The 18,317-nt window shown below is 43.3% G+C and overlaps 1 protein-coding gene across 1 annotated transcript in view; it reads right to left on the bottom strand.

The window, feature by feature from the left end:
• The window catches only part of fancc (FA complementation group C), a 39,191-nt gene extending 38,225 nt beyond the window's left edge, over window positions 1-966 (bottom strand). Inside the window, exon 1 of the mRNA XM_017714771.2 lies at window positions 738-966. The gene's annotated coding sequence lies outside the window, so the exon portion shown is untranslated. The remainder of the gene's footprint in view (window positions 1-737) is intronic.
• Window positions 967-18,317: the final 17,351 nt, after the last annotated feature.

The raw sequence follows: 18,317 nt of genomic DNA, 5'->3' as shown, positions 1-18,317 counted from the left end.
CTTAATTTTCATCTGTCGAAAGTTTACCGAGGTGTGTATATAAGTGTTCAGATGTGAATAAACGAATGTTTGGTATATTTTTAGCAAATTTGATTTTGTGTGTATAATATTTTCCTAAAATTGTAATGAAATGTATTATAAATGTTTCTTTAGGTTCTCCGGTTTCCTCCCACAGTCCAAAGACATGCAGTCAGGCCAGCTGGACACGCTCCATCACCCCAAGTTGCGAGTGTGTGTGTGAATGTGTTTGTCTGTCTGCCCTGCGATGGACTGGCGACCTGTCCAGTGACCGCTGGGATAGGCACCCTGAGGAAGAAGCGGCTTAGAAAATGTGTGTGTGTGTGTGTGTGTGTGTGTGTGTGTGTAAGGAAAATACACAATAAAAAAAAAGTGTTCAGTGGATTCAGTAGCTCATTTACAAAAAACACAAGCATCACTTACATCATAAAATGTACTGAAAACAGCTTTAGCCAGGCACCTATGCTAAATTTATAGAGCCTCTCTTTTATTTTGTTACTGAGAACATATTATATTTGTAAGGAAGAGTCCAAATTTGAGTCCAAATGAAACGACTGCTTGTCCTTTGTTGAGCTGACCACTTGAAGATTACTAAAGGAGTAGATTTATGAGATAAGAGCTTCCTAATAAAATCACTGTTACACTTCTTATCTACTATATTAACCCCATTTAAAGAAATAATGTTATTAAAGAAAAGGCATCTGAAATCTTGTAATTACCTTTAAGTAAGCAAAGTAGACCATCAGGAATAGATCCACACCACCTTTTAAAGTCAGTATTTGAACCAGTAGTTCCAAATCTATTGCAGAATTCGCAAAACACGATTAATGCCACAGTTCAGCGGCTCAAAACGGTCAGAGAGCAGATTAGCAGTAAATAAATAAATAAAAACAGATTTTTTTTTGTGTGATGTTGTTTGAAAATGACGTTCAAAATATCTCAAATGCGAATAATCAAGGCTTTGGTGTAGAAGCGCCGGGAGCGAGGAGGCGGACACATATTCAGTGATAAGCGACGTTTATTCAGGACAAATCCAGGGTCATAGTCTAAACCGGCCAGGGTCATAGAGCCAACACGGATAGAACGTGGGGGGGGGGGGGGGGATGCACACTGAATCAAACACCAAACAAACAATCAGAACATCTAAGAAACACGATCAAACAGTTCAAACAGTACAAAGACCAGCGACCAGACAGGGCAAAAACACAGGCTTTAAATACATGAGGGACAGGCGGGAACACAGGTGGAAGCAATCAGGGGTGGAGTCACGAAACAAGGGGGCTGGACTAAAAAACCAAAACAAAGAACACGCGGACAGGAGGAACCAAAACAGGAACACACGGAGAGGACTGGGAGGGGCCAATCGTGACAGAATGAGGACGAAACACGGAGGGAGAACGAGGAGGCACAACACAACATGACGCCGAATGAGAGATGACCGGAGGAACAGGATGAGGAAAACAAGAAGGGACCACAGACCACGCAAAAGACAGGGGAACAGGAACCAAGACAGACACCACAACAGGAATGGGAACAGGCGCGACAGACGGGAACAAGACCACACCAGGACAAAAACGAAGGAACAAACAGGAGACCGAAGGAACAGGAGGCCAACGGGGAACAGCAGACACGGGAGACCCACGGGGAACACCTGACACAGGAACAGGAAGCCCACGGGAAACAGACACGGGTGAGAACAAAGGGGCTGCGATATCCACGGCGGCAGGCGAGCCCAAGGCTCACTCGAGCGATAGGCAGCTCGCATTGGCACTTGCGAACGAGCCGAGTACCACAGTAAGGGTTTTCTGAATGCTCCTTCCATCTGACCACGTCTTGCGCTGCAGGTCGCTCCTCCTGCAGTGTTGCTCATCTGAGGTCTCGTTGTCCAAACCGAAGACGGGATGGTCCTTCACCTTCCTACAGGACCGACGAGATGCTCGGCAGCGTTGGGACAGAAAAGCCACATGCCAGTATATTGCTTATCCGCTGCGTCCATCGGCGGCTGGTCTTTCGGTAATGCCGGGGAGCGAGGAGGTGGATGGATATGCGGAGATGGTCCAGGGTCATAGAGTCAACATGGATAGAAGGGGGGGGCAGACATGAAATGAAGACTGAATCAAAGACACCAAACAATCAGAACATCTAACATCAAACACGGTCAAACAGTTCAAACAAAAGTACAAAGACCAGCGACCAGACAGGAGAACACAGGTTTTAAATACATGAGGAACAGGCGGGAACACAGGTGGAAGCAATCAGTGGAGTCACGAAACAAGGGGGCTGGACTAAAAAAACAAAACAAAGAACACGCGGGCTAAACCAAAACAACAGGAACACACAGACAGGACTGGGAGGGGCCAATCGTGACACTATGTTTGCAAGGCTATACATATAAAATTCATTGATTATAAAGCCTGGACTGGCGACCTGTCCAGGGTGTATCCTGCTTTCCGCCCGAAGACTGCTGGGATAGGCACCAGCACCCCCCCCACGACCCTGACGGAGAAGCGGCTTAGAAAATGGATGGATGGATGGATGATTATAAAGCCCAAACTATTCACTGATCGAATCAATTTAAAAAGTAATGCTTTTCTCCATGGGCCAGATTCCCAAATTTAAGACCTGTAACAAACAGAAGTCAGAAAAGCATTTTCAAACCATCCTTAAATAAATAGGTTTTGTAACGTCAATAAAATATTCAAACTACCAAAACCTGACAAGTAGGACTAAAAAGGTTCAGGTAAAAACATTATTGTTGCAGACAAAGATGCAGCAAAACTTCTGAGTACATCCATCATCGATCACTACAGGAGCTAAAGTTAAATAGGCACCATTCTTCTCTTGCTTGCTAATGAAGTGGTTCAGTTTGAAAGAGGTGTGATCAACAGTAAAGCACTGTCCACAGCAGAACAATGAAAAGGGGAATTTCACTATTTTCATTTCTAAATTTCTCCAAACGTCAATTGTTGAGGTCACACATGCTAATCTTCCCAAGTCCCTGATTGGCTGGATCAGATGTACTAGAGGCAGGTTGGAACTAAACTCTGCAATAGGGTAGCTCTCCAGGACCGCGGTTGGAGATGTAGGGTATAATAAAGCAAAGTAGTCCCCAATAAAACGTTTTGTTTCTAGATTTACCCCTATTTTACATATAATGCTCAGGAGACACGTATAGTTCACTGGTGGTTTTGAATAGTGACCCCTGGTTCCTATCACCACCGCTGTAAGGAAATCTGAGTGGGTACGTCTGTCTACAGTGAACCATTTCACATCAAACCACGCTGACTGAATCTGTTTACATCTCAATGATTGAATTATGCATACATTTGGAATTTCCCTTTAAAACGAACCCAAAAAATTGAAACTGAGTACAAAGGGGAGCCCTTTCCTCACAAAGGTACTTAAGTACAGAGAGATGTATCATTTCTAAATACTCTGAAAAGTAAGAATGAAAATTTTACTTATTTACATAAAACTGGGTAAATTAAACTCAGTCAGCATTTCTATTGGTTCAGTCATCATGAAATGTTTGCGCATTGTGAAGGACAGCTGCTGAGCTGCTGAGCTGCTGAGCTGAAATTATGCAGAAAACTAACTTGTTTCCTTTTTATAAATGACCATTAGGTGGCACTGCTTAAAGGAGAAAGCCCTTTTTCTCTTTCAGTGGGAGGCGGGTGTTGAGTCTTAGCACTGCCAACAGGCATTATCACTTCTGCAGCAGCTACAGTTCACTTAACTGTGATGCTCACGATTCATAATTCAGCATTAAGAGCTCATCTGTTTGAAAGATGATGCTCCAGTTCTAGATAACATAAAAAAAAGTCTTTAAAAAGGTTTTTTAAAGACTAAGATCATACGGTAAATTTGTTGACCCATTGAGTGGTATAAGTGTAGGGGTGGGCATTATAGCAAAAGGATTATATCACAATACTCCAAGACAATTTCACAGTACTAAATAAGTATCACGATATTTAACTTTTTTGAGACAGACAAAGTGGAACCTGTAGTGCCTTCGATGTATTTTATTCAGTGTTTTACAAACTGCGCTGCACTAAATCCAACTGAACACACTTACTTTGCAAAGAAACCTGTAGTTACTCAGTGTTATTTAAGTACTGACGATACTCCGCATACTCAGAAAAGGGTATTGTGACATAAGTTATGACAATAACAATAAAACATTTATCGTTTTGCCCACCCCTATATAAGTGACATGCACTAAAACAGGGGTGTCAGACTCAACCACTAAAACAGGCTTTATTTTTGATTCTCAGCTGTGTTTTTCGAGCCAAACTGGTCATTGTTCAAAATATGCCGAAACTGCAACAGCAAAATAAGCACTGAACTATTAAAAAATCATATAAAATACAAAATAAAACAATATTTTCATAAAACAATAGGCCACAATAGCTACAGATAATAGTTAAACCCTCTTTAAACGTCCCTAGGAGGTAGGTCTTCTAAACTGCATGGTTGCTTGAACTGGACACCAGGCATGTTGTTTTTGTGTAACCGCTGGTCAGTAGATTGTTGTTGGAGAAAGGAGGTTAGAACAGACATTATGTTTTAGTGCATGCTGGGGACTGTAGTGCAGCTCAGGGTGAAACCGGCTGATGCTAATAGAAAATTAAAATAATTTTGCGGGCCGAAGAGGGTGGCGCAACGGGCCTGACTTGCCCAGCGGGCCTTGAGTTTGACACATGGGCATTAGAATGTCTATTTTAAAGAAGTTTCACACATTCAATGCACACGGTTCATTATTCACCTTTTTCTGTTCTTTTTCTTCGAACATGCAAAATCTTTTCTGCAAGCTCAACTAGATTATCTGAGGTTATCTGAGCACAGTCATGCATCACTTGCTAAACTAGGCAGGAAGCTGCTGTTTTCAGGAGAGCACAAATATCCATTGTGAAACCCTTACACAAACTAGCTTTTAGTCTGTTTTGGTGATGAGTAAATCCGAGTATGTTTATCTGACGAAAAGGAGAAGTGATGCAATTATAAAACTGTGCAGGACTGTTCTTTTAATGTAAACGTCTGCTATAAAATTGTATGAAACTTACAAAAAACTGCATTTTGCCACGAAAAGAGAAGGTGGTTCAATTTTCTGGTGGTTTAATCCATTGTGTGCACTGCTTTTTAATATTGTGGGATATATATATATATATAATATGGCTCCTGACTGAGTAACACCATTGACACACCCATCAAACAAGAGAATATGTACCTCAAACACTGTTCCAACATGACTGCGCACCAGTGCAACAAGGTCCATAAAGACATGGATGAGCGAGTTTAGTGTGGAAGAACTTGATTGGCCTGCAGAGTCCTGACCTCAACCCGGTAGATGTCAGTCCGGTGGGATGAATCAGAGCGGAGACTGTGAGCCAGGCCTTCTCGTCCAACATCAGTGCCTGATCAAATGCTTCTGGAAGAACGGTCAAAAATTCCCATAAACACACTCCTAACCCTTGTGGAAAGCCTTCCCAGAAGAGCTGAAGCTGTTATAGCTGCAAAGGGTGGGCCGACATCATATGAAACCCTATGGATTAAGAAAGGGACGTCACTCAAGTTCATATGCGTATGAAGACAGATGAGCGATTACTTTTGGAAACATAGTGTGTGTGTGTGTGTGTGTGTGTGTGTGTGTGTGTGTACATATATATATATATATATATATATACACACGTTAATTACTAGCTTAGATTTATTTAGATTTTGTTCTATATTGTTTTAACCACTGGTTTGGGTTTAAGAAATGTGCTTTACAAATGTAATTTATTAACATTATCACACTAGTAGATATACAGCCATATGCAATCTCATGCAATGAGATTGAACATGACATGTGAAAAAACAAAAAAAATAAACATAAAATATAAAAGGTGCCATAACTTTTTACACAGGCCATATATTATGCTTTATATTATGTTTTATAAATGGTAATCGTGTATGAAAATGTACTGAAGTGTGTTCTCTGTAGAGGATGTGTAACTTATTATCACTTTCAAAATCAACATAACATGTCATTGAACCAGGGGCACCAAACTCTACACACTCAGCAGCAGTGGTGTGAACCTCTGCACGGAGACTTGTTTTAAAAATAACCCCATTTTCTTCCTCCACATGGATGTAGCGTCAGCAGTAGCTCAGCCACGGCACAGGCTGGACCTCACTCTGGACACTTAACTGATGTTATGTGCGTACAGCCTCTAGTGCAGTAAGTGAGCAATCGCTGTGAGGTATAGGGGTGTAAGCCTTGCACAATGGGAAGACTGTTTAAAGGCTATAAGGAGCAGGATATGGATTGTACTGCAGAACAGCGGTGGGAATTCAGGGGCTATGAGGCCGTCCCCATGGAACCTGGTAATGCTTCCAGATTGCCTCAGCATGAGAGTGATTTGTGTGTGTGTGTGTGTGTGTGTGTGTGTGTGTGTGTGTGTGTGTGTGTGTGTGTGTACGTTTTGAGGACAAAAATGTCAGGAGATTTTTTAAAAAATGGTTGTGAGAGCTTAGAACACCTCAGAGCAGAATATTTCTGCACGTGTTAGTGTCACATCATGCCATTACATTTGATATACAATTACCATATATATATGTATGTATGTATGTATGTATATATACATACATACATACATACAAAAGTAAGTACACCTCTCACATTTCTGCAAATATTGTATTGTATCTTTTATCTTTTCATGGTAAAACACTATAGAAATGAAACTTGAATATGACTTAAAGTAGTCAGTGCACAGCTTGTATAGCAGTGCAGATTTACTGTCCTCTGAAAAAACTCAACTCACAGCCATTAATGTCTAATATCTGGATATTTGACATGGCACCTCATGGCAAAGAACTCTCTGAGGATGTGAGAAATAGAAGTGTTGCTCTCCACAAAGATGGTCTAGGCTATAAGAAGATTGCTGGCACCCTGAAACTGAGCTATAGCACAGCGGCCAAGGTCATACAGCGGTTTTCCAGGAACCACATGCCTCGCCAGGGTCGACCAAAGAAGTTGAATCCATGTGTTCAGCGCTGCCAGCATTGCTGCAGAGGTTGAAGAAGTGGGAGGTCAGCCTGTCAGTGCACAGACCATACAACGCACAATGAATCAACTCCGTTTGCATGGCCGTTGTTCCAGAAAGAAGCCTTTTCTGAAGCTGATGCACAAGAAAGCTTACAGTTTGCTGAAGACAGGCAGTCCAAAAACATGGATTACTGGAACCATATCCTGCGGTCTGATGAGACCAAGATAAACTTGTTTGTCAGATAGTGTCAGATAGAAGTCTACTACTTTCGGCGGCATGGCAGGTAGCTCCAGTGGCCACTTCAGGAACAGCAAAACGGTGCTTTTTTGCTATTTTTGTTTACTGTCTGTCGTGTAACCTGACCAAAACTGGCACCAGTATCTGCCAACGCCAGAGCCTGCTACAGCTGAGAAATCAGCCACAATCTCTGCTCACAAATGACCTGTGGTAAGAGCTGCGTGGACTAGGCCTGCTACGATTCACGGCGCTGCATGAGCCCGCTGGCCGAAAGTGATGCATAAGAAGGCAGAAATGAGGCAATCAAGCCGGGGCTGCACGCTAGGCTAATGGCTAATCCCAGACAACCAGCTGTTCCATCGCTTCTTCTCTCAAACGTTTGTTCCTTGGAGAATAAACTGGACTACCTCTGGATTCAGCGGGCTACCCAGCGTGAGTTCAGAGACTGCTGTGTTTTTGTTTTTATGGAGACATGGATGATGAGCTCCACTCCGGACTTAGCCGTTCAGCTGAATGGCCTGTTGTGCTTCCGTGTGGACAGGGATGCTGAGCTGTGCGGTAAGACTCGAGGTGGGGGACTGTGTGTTTACATCAACACTGAATGGTGTAAAAACACCAGCACTAGTCTCTAAGCATTGCTCACCGCTGGTGGAGTTTGCGATGGTCAGAGCCAGGCCATTTTATTTGCCAAGAGAGCTCAGACCACATCTCTGTGATGCTCATCCCAGCATACAGACCACTCATCAGATGTGCGAAATCAGACCAGAAGCAATTGAGAACCTGGTTGCCAGGAGCTCTCTCTGCTCTTCAGGACTGTTTTGAGCACACTGACTGGGAGATGTTCAGAGTAGCAGCAGCTACCGGTGACTCCATCAACCTGGAGGAGTACACAGAATCAGTGACTGGCTACATTAGCAAGTGCATTAATGATGTTACTGTCTCCAAACTCGTCATAACTCACCCAACCAGAAACCATGGATGACTGCAAAGGTACGCGTACTGCTAAGAACCTGCGACAAGGCTTTCAAGTCAAGGGACAAAGCAAGCCTCAGGATAGCAAGAGGCAAGCTTTCCTGGGCCATTAAAGAGGCTAAGCATGCCTATTCAAAGAAAATCCATGATCATTTTCAAAACACTGCTGACACACGGCGCATGTGGCTGGACATCCAGACCATCACCAACTACAAGTCACCTCCACCTGCTTGTGACAGTAATCCCTCTCTACCAGATGTGCTTAATAACTTCTATCCTCGGCACAACAGTGAGGAAAACCACACCTCCTCCAAGTGAACAGGTACTGTGTCTGTCCACTGCTGATGTGCGGAGAACTCTACACAGAGTCAACCCACTAAAAGCACCAGGATCCGACAGCATACCGGGCAGAGTGCTCAGAGAATGCGCCGAACAGCTGGCTGATGTTCTCGCAGACATATTCAACATCTCTCTGAGCAAAGCAGTCGTTCCAACATGCTTCACCATCACCGTTGAAATAGTCTCCAGTGTCCTGCCTCAATGACTACCGTCCCATTGCACTCACTCCCATCATCATGAAGTGCTTCGAGAGCCTTGTCATGAGGTACATTAAGATCAGCTTCCTCCTTCACTGGACCCACTGCAATTTGCATACCCAACTGCTCAACAGATGACACCATCTCCACTACACTCCACCTGACTCTCACCCACCTGCACAATAAAGACACCTATGTCAGAATGCGGTTCATAGACTTCAGTTCAGCATTCAACACCTCATTCCTCAGCAGCTTATTGGAAAACTGAGCCTGCTGTGCCTGAACGCCTCCCTCTGTAACTGGGTCCTGGATTTCCTGACTGAGAGACCTCAGTTAGTCAGGATAGGTAATCACACCTCCAGCACCACCACACTGAGCACTGGTGCCCCTCAGGGCTGTGTGCTTAGTCCACTGCTGTTTACTCTGCTGACTCATGACTGCACTGCAAAGTTCAACTCAAACCACATCATGAAGTTTGCTGATGACACGACTGTTGTGAGTCTGATCAGCAAGAATGATGAGTCAGCGTACAGGGAGGAGGTACAGCGGCTAACGGACTGGTGCAGAACCAACAACCTGTCTCTGAATGTGGACAAAACTAAGGAGATGGTTGTTGACTTTCAAAGAGTGCGAGGTGACCACCCCCCACTGAACATCACTGGCTCTGCTGTGGAAATCGTCAGGAGCACCAAGCACTTTGGTGTCCACATCACAGATAACCTTACCTGGTCCCTCAACACCAACCCCTTAGCCAAGAGAGCCCAGCAGTGTCTCTACTTCCTGCGGAGACTGAAGAAGGCTCATCTTCCCCCTCCCATCCTCACCATGTTCTACAGGGGGACTGTGGAGAGCATCCAGAGCAGCTGCATCATCGCTTGGTTTGGGAATTGCACTGCCTTGGACTGCAAGACCCTGCAGCATATAATGAAGACAGTTGAAAGATCATTGGGGTCTCTCTCCTCTCCATCAAGGCCATCTACACCACACGTTGTATCCATAAAGCCACTAGCATTATGGATGACCCCATCCGTGCCACCACTGCCAGACTCTGCAACAGCTTTATTCCTAAAGCGATCAGTTTTTAAAACTCACAAGGACTGAACTAAGCCCCACCCCCCCCTCACACACATACTCTGTACACACACATCTTTTGATGCTGGAACATTGCTGCTAACATGTGTTTACGCTGTTTACTCAAGTTTTCCTATCTCAGTTACTGCTGTGTTTATGTATGTTGCTCACAGATCACAGCATGTTAAATATCTCTGCACCTTATTCTCACTACCTCATGTCCAGAAATGTGCGCTGTGTCAGTGCTGCACTGTCCTGTCTGTTTACTGTGTCTAATGTCTGTTTAATTTATCATATTTATTGTATTGTTTCTAGCTTAATTTGTTGTTTGCACACCATGTCTGCACGTTCACACTTTGTTGCACCGTGATGTTCCTGGAGGAACGTAATTTCACTCTACTGTGTACTTGTATGTAGATGAAATGACAATAAAAGCCTCTTGACTTGACTTGATGTGTGGCGGCACCCTGGTGAGGAGTACCAAGGCCACTGTCTCTTGCCTAAAGTCAAGCATGGTGGTGGTAGCATCATGGTATTGGGCTGCATGAGTGCTGCTGGCACTGGGAGCTGTGGTTCACTGAAGGAAACATGAATTCCAACATGTACTATGACATTCCGAGGCAGAGCATGATCCCATCCCTTTGGAAACTGTGTCACATGGCAGTTTTACAGCGGGATAAAGACCCTAAACACACCTTCAAGATGACAACTGCTTTGCTGAGCAAGCCGAAGGTAAAGGTGATGGACTGGCTAAGTATGTCTCCAGTCCTAAACCCAATTGAGCACCTGTGAGGCATCTTCAAGTGGAAGGTGGAGGAGTGCAAGGTGTCTAACATCCACCAGCTCCGTGATGTCATCACGGAGGAGTGTAAGAGGATTCCAGTAGCAACCTGTGCAGCTCTGGTGAATTCCATGTCCAAGAGCATTCAGGCAGTGCTAGATAGTAATGGTGGTCAGACCAGAGTCATCCATCGGATTGGATCCATTGAATTCAATGATTTGGATGGGTGAGTGAATACTTTATATATATATATATATATATATATATATATAGAGAGAGAGAGAGAGAGAGAGAGAGAGAGAGAGAGATACATATATGTATATACAAATATATATGTAAGATAATAATACATATATTATTCATATGATTATTAATGTTTTATCATTTATTTCAAAACTCTCTGAACCTTTAATGTGATTTTGGAGCAATTTGATAGTTCATTATTAATTTTTTTTACACGATGTAAAGAATGCTCAAATGTTTAAGGCCATATATCAAATGCTGAAAATGAGAAATGTTTTTTAGAAATATATATCCATTTTGAATTTTGAACAGCATGTTGTAAAAATTTGGAATGGGGGCAACAAAAGGCTGATAAAGCTGTGCAATGCTAAAAAATGCCTGGCGGTTAATAGGCAACAAGTCAGTAACATGATTAGGTATAAAAAAAGCATCCCAGAGAGGCTGAATCTTTCAGAGGTAAAGGCGAGGAGGGGTTCACCACTCTGTGAATCAAATAGTGCAACAACTCAAGAACAACATTTCAACAACAGATAAGACTCTGTAGAGGAAATGACTGCATGGGCTCAGAAACACCTGAAAACCACTGGTCTGTGAACACAGTTAAAAGTCTCTGCACAGCATCCCAACTTTTTGGGAAATGGGGTCATAATTAATTTCCCTCAAAGCATCCATTTGAAACAAGCTATTCATTTTCAGTAGGTATTTCTGTGTTTCTGTCCATCCTTCCACTGTGAGAAGACCATCATGACACTATGAGTCTGAAAGGATGTGTAACTGCCAAGAAGCCAATACTGGGAAAAGGATGTAGAAAAACAAGAAGAGAATTTGACTGAGCAATTTGACACTGCAGCTGGACAACTGATACGTGGAGTAAGGTTTTATGGACTGAGTCTAAAGTTGACTTGGATCATCAGAAGCAGAAAATGCAACCAACTTCTAAGACTGAACTTTGGACATGTGGAAAAATATCCCTTACCATAAAACTTATAGCAAAGTTTCCTTAAAAATGGAAGCCCTGATAAAGGTAAAGTGTGAACACACTAAATACAGAGCCATCTGATATTATATTTAGCTGTTGAGGCTTTTGAGTCGTTTTCTGTTTTTTTTTTACTGAGGCCTGAAAGATGAATAACGTGCTTACTCGCTGTTTTGACTGGAAAATGCACAAATGAAATAGTGGCCTTCTGCACTATACGGTGTAGGTCTGTACATACATATAATATATATGGATCCTATAAAATATCTGACCCCACATCCTGACACTGTAGCAAAACAGTACATGTATGTGAGTGTATATAACAAGGTCAGACAAGTGTGACCATGTCGATATGCATGAGTAAATGCATGCGCTTCTATTTGTGTGCTTTAATTTAGTGTATTGTGCTCTTGCACTGGAGAAAGTGAAAGGGAAAGAGAACTGAGAGAGACTCTGTGTGCTTTGGAGAGGTTGCCGAAGCAGGCTATAACTTGGGGAATGTGTTTAAAGTGGGCTAATGGCTCCAGATTAGAGCTCACCACCCCTGTGGTTTCTGCACTGGTGTGTGTTGTGTGTGTGTGTGTGTGAGACTGTGTTTGTATGTATGTGTGTCTGTGTGTGTGTGTGTGTGTATATGTGTGTGCACGCACGCGCTTATGCTTTCTTCAGTGCAGGGTGGTGCCTCTGGCTCCTTCGCCAAATGGAAAAGTTGCACAGAAAAACCTCTAAGCGCAGTACCAAGCAAAGCAAATATTTATTTTCAATAACACATATAATCATCAGAGTTTTAATGCGAATGCGGCTCAAGAACAACACAATCGCCCTGACCTCATGCGTCTAATTTTGAACAGCTTAACAGTGATCAAAACTCACTTCATGTGCATTGTATTAGGAAACGAAGGAAGCAGCAGCTTTGTGCTGAAGCACTCAGTATAAACCCGGCGAAAGGAAAATGAAATGAATAGACTATTTATTGCAGGCCAAGGTGAGTACAAATGGGTTCATTCTGTCATTAATGTAAATTTAGGTCAGTTCAGGTCAGATTCCATTGGTCGTTACATAAAAAAAAGGCATGTGGGCTAAGATGAACTTATTTAGTCATACAAATAGGAACAAAAACATAGAGGAGGAAAAAAAGTGTGGTTTAATGCCTGGGCTAGCAACCATATGTGATTTAACTAACTCAAAATGGGTGATCGTGAGGAAAAAATTGAGGGAGGGAGGGCGAGAGAAGGAGCAAGAGCGAGCCTTGGACGGTGAAGTACGGGGGATTGGCAGAAAGCCGTCGTGTCCAGCTACTGAGATCACTAAGTGGGTGGCAGGAGCAAACTGTCTGTAGGCCAAACCATGAGAAACACTCATATCTTCCAAGCAGTTTGACTGGGGTAGGATGTCAACCGCCGAGGCCTGTCCACGGGCCAAGGAGGCCAAGAGAAGCACAGATGGTAGTGCTGACAAATTAGTTCAGCTCGGCTCCAGGCCCCGTTTCATTTTTGTACCTGGCAGCGCTGACCAAGCAGCGACAGAGCTATCTCTTCTTTCTCCTCTCTCAGCCGAATATTTCATTTCCATTTCCAACACCCGGCTGTTTGCAGTTGCTGCAGGCCAGGCGATGGCACATTGAATATACGAGCGTTCAAAGCTCCCTCCGATCTCTTTATTTATCCTGAATGAAAATGTGCTGGCTGCCTGCATTGCTGCCGCCCACATAAACCAGAGGCCCAAGCCAGCTGGCCCCCTGAGCTGGCCTCCAACTCGCCGAGAACAGAAGCACACAGACAAGGTGTGGCCAGACCAACCCAGGCCCTGCTCAGGTTAAACACGGACAGGAAGAAAGGCTTTTTCTCCGCTATCCTCCCATATCCTTAATGTGGATTAAGCTGTTGGCCACAGTAAATCGTCAAGGGGAAAGCGCTGAAGACGCTGAACATATGGTGCGAGATGAATCCGACTCTCAATGCTCTTGTAGAAACCGCACCAGCATCAATGGCTTCACAGTGAAGTTAAAAAGATGAGTTTAATTTCGCTTGGCTGGCTGTATGTAAGGCTGGGCACATTAGGAAGAGAAAGAGTGTGGGAAAGAAAAATAAAAAAAAGAGATCTCTGTAGTTTCTCACAGACCACAATGGGATAAGTTGCCTCTTGCCACTTCTCCTGAGATGTTTCTCCTGAGCAAAAGAGCCCAGGAATCTTGTGTGTGTCTCCTCTTCAGTTGTAGGGCTTTCAGTGAAGTCACGGTGCTCACATTTGTCCAGGTAATAACACTCATGTTTATCTGCCTGCGAATTTCCAATGACAGTTTCTCTTCACACTTCAAACAGTTTAGTTTACAGCAGCACAGTCTCGAGGTCTCGTGATATGTTTGCGTGGAAGAAGAGGGTGGTAAAGCATGATGTTATTGGCTGATATTTTTCCCCATCCACTAAGATTACCACTCATCCAGGATTCCCTGGATTGGCCGGCTTTTGGTCGCCTGTCCAGGAAAAAATGAATTTTCATACGAAAATACTTATGAAGTTTGCTATTGCTTCTTTTTATCCAGTCAAATCATGCGCATGTGAAGAATGGCTTTGATTGGTTCAGATTACCTTCATTTGTTTGACAGAGGTCCAGCGCTGGTGACATATTTTAGGCACTAGGCAGCACTGCAGCGCGATTAGATCCTGTATCTGAACAGCAATTTATCTGCATTAGAGCTTTTTAGACTGAATTTAATACAAATAAATTAAGCCACTGATTGCATGTCTAGAAATTCCACAGGACTGAGGCGGCGACCCTATAGCCCACTAGTGCACTGTGTCAATCAAAGATTAAAGGAAAACAAGAACTATTTGTTTTAAATGAAATGTCATGATGAATCATGCTTAATACGAGCAGTGATATGAAGATGAAACTGGTCCATTTTTATTTCAGGTTGAATTTAAAGTTGGGCAAGAAATCTGTTTTTCCCTTACCCCAAGTGTAGTTGGTCATGTTAAACTGTCAGGTAAAGGCTGTTAACACCTCGCATCAACATGCGTTTTTGGTGGTTCAATCATATTCTGATTTCACTCGACTGCATTGAAAAAAGCCAGGTCTACACACCCCCAGGGCGCATCGTGAGAAGTGACTGGCAAATGAGAAGATAAACAAGGGAATGCGGGATGGAGGACGCACAAGGCTGAGAAACCGGTGCCTTCTTGCTCTCAAGGCCGACGAAAGTGTCCAAGTCGAGCTTGCAGAAAACAGAAGTACTAAACGAAGTATGTGATCTCATTTGGCCACAATGGGGCTGCATTTTAGTGAAAAGCGTCAATAGAATCCAGCCAAAGTATATCCAGATACTGTATATGTAGACAGTCTCACTGTCAACCAGCAAGCTAAGCTTGCTTCTTTAGTTCTGAAATGGAGCTTCGAAACTGATGTAGGTAACAAGTAATGGAAGCTCACTGCACCTCAAATCACCTCACCTCAAATCAGTTGTTGTCAAGAGTTGTCGAGCGATCTTAAATAGACTTGTCATGTTGTTTCTGATGCTGGATGACACACAGTTGTCTATACAAATGGATGAAAAACTGTCAGCCAAGAACAGCCGTAGCAGTCTATAAGCCTATAATAGGTCGTGCAGGTACCAAACATGACCGTAGCTGATCAACTAAATTTGCAGTGATGGGAAAATTGTGTAAATTTGATTTTTGGCTGGCGTATTCCTTTGAATTCTGCAAGGTGCAGTGCAATAAAGCTGCATTGTGACGGCTTACGGGTTTGATGACAAATCAGAAATGGAAGCAAAACAAATGTTTAACAGCCCCAAACGAGGAAAGTGATATCCAAGTTCTGCCCGAAGAGAGCAAAAGCAATTAGGACGGTAAAAAATGGTACCAGGAGACCAGGACATCTTTCAGCAGGGGGATGAAAAAACAGATGTCCTGTCTTGCTTACAATTCATAAATCTTTTGTGCAGGAATGTGCCGTCTGTTTCTGCTGGATCTGCTACGCGCCGCTCGTTTCTCAGCCATGCGTGTGAGCTTGTGCTTCAAACTCATTGTTAGTGACAGGGATGCTGCGAGGCCAGCAAAAGGATAGCAGGAGTGCACTGGGAGATCTCTGGGTGGAGGGAGAGGATGTGGAATTAACATGACGCCCCAGGGTGGCAGCTGTAATTGAGACCAAAAACAGAAGATGGTGGGCTCGGCTTCTTCTTGAGTACAGACTGGCCCGAATAAGGTTCCTGTTTATGTGTTTACTTGAAGGTCATGTTCTCTGTTTGTCTTCATTAAGGAAAGATCTCATCTGAGAAGCATAGGGTTTGCTTGGGCAACGCTAATTGCAAGCATACTGGAATGAAAGATGATGGGCCTCTTCGCTCCTCATTTAGCTCACATCTGTGCATGACTCTGAGTTCCGCTCATCAGTCTTCAGATTTGGGTTAATGTGCTTCAGATGATGCTCTGTATCTTGCCTTGCTTAACACTCACTTCTCTCTCCTTCTTCGCGTGCTACCACCACAGTGTTAGGGACTTTCTCATGGACTTTTCTAGATTTGGGTGTGAATCTGTAACAAGTTTATTGAAGTGGAAGGAGCTGCAATGCACATAAGCATTTTTAGAAATGCTTATTTTTGCAACAAGAAAGAAACAGCATCAGGACCAGCCACCTCAGTTTTTGACATCCCATCCCAGTATAGCGCTTTTCTCTTTAGCTTCAGGTCTGCTCATATCAAAATCAAATATATTACAAAATGATGTGCATATATTCGGAAAGCTACAGTGCCAGTCAACAGTTACCTGATTGAATGTATGCTTTTCTTGAAATTAAAGACATGCAGGCTTACTCTGAAACACTTGATATGTTATCTAAACAAATATTAGTGCATGTCGTGCTTTTCTATGAATTCATTTCCAAAATATAAGCTTTAACGAAAAATTGAAACTTATGAAGCTGCATAAGAGAAAGCCAACAGTGCTTAAAGGCAGGTCAGGGCAAAATTGGGCTACTTTTTCATTTATCTATATCTTTTTTATGGAGCGCTGTTGTTTCACAAGAGGGGTCTGGGTTTGATTCCCCAGCCGGGCAACCAGGGTCCTTTCTGTGCATGTTTGTCTGCGTGGGTTTCCTCCCTCAGTCCAAAGACGTGGAGGCCAATTGAACACTAAATTGTCCCTAGGTGTGAATGTGTATATCTGTGTGTCTGCCCTGAGATGGACTGGTGACCTGTCCAGGTTGTTTTCTTGCCTTCTGCCCAAATACTGCTGGGATAGGCTCCAACACCCCACATGACCCAGAAGGCTAAACGGCTTAGATAATGTGTATGTCTTTTTTTTTTTTTTTTAAATGACCATATAAAATATACCTTAATAGACTTTTTCCCACTCAGGTTTTCAGTAGCATTTTGGCTGCCTGCCTGACAATCACTGATAGCAGCCCAATACCTGAAGCTGAAGTCCAGCAAGATCTAGTTGCTATACATATCTGGAACTATAAGTCATTCTGTTTGAAGCCTTAGTGTTATGGTCATCAACTCCGGATGACCACTCAGTTCATGTTGCCAACCTGTCTAGGGAGACCACCTACATACTTGTTTAGTCTCGTGTCATCTTGAGGCTTGACTGCTGCACCTTGCTCTTCTTACAACTGACCTGGAATGCGGCAGCATGGCTTGTCCTCAGTCTTCCAAAGTTCACTTAGGTGGCTCCTCTGCTGTTCCCTCGCATCAGATGTAAGACCTCAATGCTCAGGGGCAAAGCTAAACATAGACCTGCCCCCCCCCCTCCCCCCCACCCCCACTTTATGACAATGGCAATAGCCTGCTCCACACTTCAAGCCCTTTAGCTATTTGTACTAGCTAAGAATGGATTCCCTGAGTAGGCAAAAAAAAAACAAACACTTTTGTAAGCCACAATGGATAAGAGCATCTGCAAAATGCCATAAATGTAAATGTTAGTTTTAATTATATTACATTTTTATATGGGTAACAAGAAAAAGACTCTTTGGACACCATTGATTTCTTTATCTGTTTACCGGTAACGGTCAGAATAGTGAACAGGTCCAAAATGTAAGACTTCAGAAAGGGTGCTTTTAAGAGAGCCACTTCTGTAACCATAAATATTTTACATAGCCCTTCAAATTTTACTGAGGCTATTTGTAAGCCTCGACGGTCTCAATGTGTGGCTCGAGTCGGCATACCAATGTTAGTTATTGAGAAAGCCTAAGGTTTCATAGCAAGGGCTACTCGCCTTCTCGGGCAGTTTACAGCAATTCCAGACATTTTTTGCCAGGCAGGCCTTTATTGCTTGGTGAGGAAGCAAGGGATTCATTGGAGAGGGAGGAAATGCTCTGTGACCAATCTGAAACAGTGAAGAACTCTCCCATTCGCATTTACAAATTATTTCCTATAATTCAAAAGAATTAACAGCTTGAAAGTCCTGATATATCACATAAGACACAAAGACATAGATCCTTTTCTTGTACATAGC

This window comes from Pygocentrus nattereri, chromosome 28 (genome assembly GCF_015220715.1).
Source record: "Pygocentrus nattereri isolate fPygNat1 chromosome 28, fPygNat1.pri, whole genome shotgun sequence".
NCBI classification, from domain to species: Eukaryota; Metazoa; Chordata; class Actinopteri; order Characiformes; family Serrasalmidae; genus Pygocentrus; species Pygocentrus nattereri.
This window is presented reverse-complemented; position numbering and strand designations above follow the sequence as displayed.